Here is a 4,436-nt window from a genome sequence, read left to right on the forward strand (position 1 = left end):
AAGTCTGCATCTTGTACAGCAATTAACCACTAAGAAGAATATATGCAGTGTGTTAGTTATTGAAACTGTCCTACCGATTTGATTTGAAACTGTCTCATTGCTATCTGTTTATCAATAAAATTATGAAAAAAGAGAAAATGTCTTATTAAAAATAATAACGCATAGAATTTTCACCTTGGTGAAATCTGTATGCTGATATCTACAATCTAAACAACTACATCGAGGATGGCAATATGTAATACAGAAAAACATGCTTGAAAATAAAAAAAGCGGGGCTGGTGAGATGGCTCAGTGGTCTAAAGCACCTACTTAGAACAAGCTTAGCAAAGCATAGGGACAGCGGTTCAATCCCCAGCACCACATGCCAGCCAGCCCCGCCCCCTGGTGGGCTGAGCTGGCCACACACACAAATAAATAAAAAGAAAAAGAAAATAAAAAAAGCAAAACAGTGTTTGAACAGAGCCTGGCCCTCGCCTTCAGCACCGCCCTGCAGCCCAGCCTCGCCCGCCACCACCCTGACGACCACATCGCCCTTGCAAGTGCGCCAGAACTACCACCAGGAGGCCGAGGTCACCATCCACCGCCAGATCAACCTGGAGCTCTACGCCTCTACGTCTACCTGTCCATGTCTTACTACTTTGACTGCGATGATGTGGCTTTGACGAACTTCACCAAATACTTTCCTCACCAATCTCACGAGAGAGAACACGCGGAGAAGCTGCTGAAGCTGCAGAACCACCGTGGTGGCTGGATCTTCCTTCAGGATACTGAGAAACCAGACCGTGAGGACTGGGAGAATGGGCTGAATGCGATGAAGTGTGCGCTACAGTTGGAGAAGAGCGTGAATCAGCCCCTCCTGGAGCTGCAAGAGCTGGCCACTGAGAAGAATGACCCCCACCTGTGTGACTTCATCCAGATGCACTACCTGGATGAGCAGGTGAAGGCCATCAAAGAGCTAGATGACCACGTGACCAACCTGCGCAAGATGGGAGCCCAGGAGTCCAGCATGGCAGAGTACCTCTTTGACAAGCATACCCTGGGGGACAGTGACAATGAAAGCTAATGTCACCAAGACAGCACATGCATGTTGGGGCTACCTTAACCTTTTCTATAAACTGTACCAGAACATCTACTTAAGTTCAATTCCTTCAAATAAAGAAATTTGGTACCTGAAAAAAAAAAAAGAAGGAAAGAAAATCAGCTACAACCCTGACACCATAGCTTTTGCGCCAATTTCTGGTTGGAATGGTGACAACATGCTGGAGCCAAGTGCTAACATGCCTTGGTTCAAAGGATGGAAGGTCACTTGCAAGGATGGCAATGCCAGCGGAACCACACTGCTTGAAGCTTTGGATTGCATCCTCCCTCCCACTCGCCCCACTGATGAGCCTTTGTGGCTGCCCCTCCAGGATGTCTACAAAATTGGTGGTATTGGCACTGTCCCTGTGGGCCAAGTGGAGACTGGTGTTCTCAAACCTGGCAAGGTGGTCACCTTTCCTCCAGTCAGTGTCACAACTGAAGTCAAGTCTGTTGAAATGCACCATGAAGCTTTGAGTGAAGCTCTTCCTGGGGACAATGTGGGCTTCAACGTCAAGAACGTGTCTGTCAAAGATGTCCAGCCTGGCAATATGGCTGGTGACAGCGAAAATGACCCACCAATGGAAGCAGCTGGTTTTACTCTCAGGTGATTATCCTGAACCATCCTGGCCAGATCAGTGCTGGCTATGTCCCTGTCCTGGATTGTCACACAGCTCACATTGCTTGCAAGTTTGCTGAGCTGAAAGAAAAGATTGATCGCCGGTCTGGTAAGAAGCTGGAAGATGGGCCCAAGTTTTTGATATCTGATGATGCTGCCATTGTTGACATAGTTCCAGGCAAGCCCATGTATGTCGAGAGCTTCTCTGACTACCCACCTCTGGGTCATTTCGCTGTTTGCTATATGAGACAGACAGTTGCTGTGGGTGTCATCAAAGCTGTGGACAAAAAGGCTGCTGGAGCTGGCAAGGTCGCCAAGTCTGCCCAGAAAGCTCAGAAGGCTAAATGAATATTATCCCTGACACCTGCCACCCCAGTCTTAATCAGTGGGGGAAGACCGATCTCTGAACTGTTTCTTCCAATTGGCATTTAAGTTTAATAGTGAAAGACTGGTTAATGACAACAATGCATCGTAAAACCTTCAGAAGGAAAGGAGAATGTTTTGTGGACCATTTTTTTTTTGTGTGGCAGTTTTTCAGTCATTAGTTTTAAAAATCAATACTATTTAATAGAAACAACTTGACCAAAAATCTGTCACAGAATTTTGAGACTGATTAAAACAAAGTTTAATGAGAAGAAAAAAAAAGCTTCTGTATAGCAAAGGAAACAATAAAGAGACAACCTACAGAATGGGACAAAATTTTTCCACTCTTCCGTGGACAGAAGACTAATATCTAGAATATAAAAACAACTTTTAAAACTTAGACAATTCAAAATAAAGACCCAATTAAAAAATTGAAATGAATAGACACTTCTCAGAAGTGTAAAAGCCCAACAAACATATAAAATGTTTAATATCTCTGGCCATCAGAGAAATATAAATTAAAACAATGCTGAGATTACTTCTTACACCAGAAAGCATGGCAATCAGCAAGAAATAAAGAAATAGCAAATGTTGGCACAACTGTGGGGAAAAAAAACCGCTCCTATACTGTTAGTGGGAATCCAAACTAGTGTGACCATTATGGAAATCAGTATAGAGGTTTTATAAAGAACTAAAATTAGAAGCTCCATTTAGCCCAGCTAGTCCCCTGCTAGGTATCTTCCCCAAAGAGCTAGAGACACTGAACTATAGTGATGCATGCACACCGATGTCTACAGCAGCACAATTCATAACAGCTAAATCCTAGATGCAACCTGTGTGCCCGTGAACAGACAAATGGATAAAGTTATATCTATATCTGTATCTGTCTATATAATGGAATATACTTGGTTATGATGAAGAATAAATTTGAGACATTTGTAGGAAAATGGATACACCTGGAAAATATAGTGGTAAGAATAAATCAGACATACAAACTTAAGTACCATATGATATCTCTCTTGAGTAGGGCAAAGTGCAAGTGATGGTCAAAATAAAGGCTTGTTTGAAGGAAACAAAGAGATAGATCTCTTACAAATGGGAAGGGGTCCAGGAGATGAGGGCGAGGGAAGGAGGGAGAGAAAAAAGAAAGTAAAATAGATTTAAGATGTGTGCTTACATGTACCAAATGTAAACAGTATATGTCATAAACATGAATTAAAAAGAACAACAATGAAAATGGGGAAAGCAGATTTAGAGAGAAGGGGCTGGAGAGATGGCTCAGTGGTCTAAAGCACCTACTTAGAACAAGCTTAGCAAAGCACAGGGACCGCAGTTCAATCCCCCAGCACCACATGCCAGCCAGCTCCGCCCCCTGGTGGGCTGAGCTGGCCACACACACACACATAAATAAAAAAATAAAAAAATAAAAAAAAAAAAGATTTAGAGAGAAGGATGTTAGTGGGAAGGGGATGTTGAAAGAATCACACAGTGTTATGTATATGCACCAATTTTTTTTTTTTTTTTTTAGTACCTGGTTTAGAACTCGCAAGGTGCCATGCCATTGAGCTATATCCCCTGGCTACCTACTCGTTTTTTTTTTTTTTTTTTTTAATTTTTATTTATTTATTTGTGTGTTTGTGGCCAGCTCAGCCCACCAGGGGGCGGGGCTGGCTGGCATGTGGTGCTGGGGATTGAACTGCGGTCCCCGTGCTTTGCTAAGCTTGTTCTAAGTAGGTGCTTTAGACCACTGAGCCATCTCACCAGCCCCACCTGCTCATTTTTGAGACAAGGTCTTATGTATTTCAGGCTGGCTTTGAACTTCAAGCAATCCTCTTGCCTCAGCCTCTCCCAAGAGCTGGGATTATAGGCACATTCCACCACACCTGGTTATACCTACTCCTTAAGAGGACTGTAAACGTCATGTACTGCACACAAGTACTATAAAGTTTAATTTAAAAAAAAAACCACCAGTGGGTTTGTAATGATATTATTTGTTGGTCAGGGAATTATTGACCCTGGCAGAAACTGCCTTGTAAAGAAATGACTGGAACTGGACCCAGGCAAGTGAGGCATGCTCAGAATACAGGCTACTCAGGAGGCTAAGGCAAGACGATAACAGGTTCAAGATCAGCCTGGTTACTTAGACCATCTCAAAATAAGAAATAAACATTTAAAAAGGCTGGGGTGGTGGGGCCTAATGTAGTTCAGTGATAGTGTGTTCAGCATGCAAAAGGCCCTGCAGTTTCGTCCCTGGAAGTGCAAGGGAAAAAACGTGTTGAGAGGCAATCAACAGAACTCCTGTAACATACTTGTAGAGTAAAACAAATGAAACAACAAAATTGTCCCTCCATGTTCCACCTCGTTAAAAAAAAAAAAA

At 43.0% G+C, this 4,436-nt stretch overlaps 1 pseudogene; it reads left to right on the forward strand.

Moving 5' to 3' along the window:
- The first annotated feature begins 225 nt into the window (after positions 1-225).
- On the forward strand, positions 226-1,135 carry LOC101578935 (annotated as a pseudogene).
- Positions 1,136-4,436: the final 3,301 nt, after the last annotated feature.

The sequence above is a fragment of the Octodon degus genome, unplaced genomic scaffold (genome assembly GCF_000260255.1).
Source record: "Octodon degus isolate 3935 unplaced genomic scaffold, OctDeg1.0 scaffold00093, whole genome shotgun sequence".
NCBI classification, from domain to species: domain Eukaryota; kingdom Metazoa; phylum Chordata; class Mammalia; order Rodentia; family Octodontidae; genus Octodon; species Octodon degus.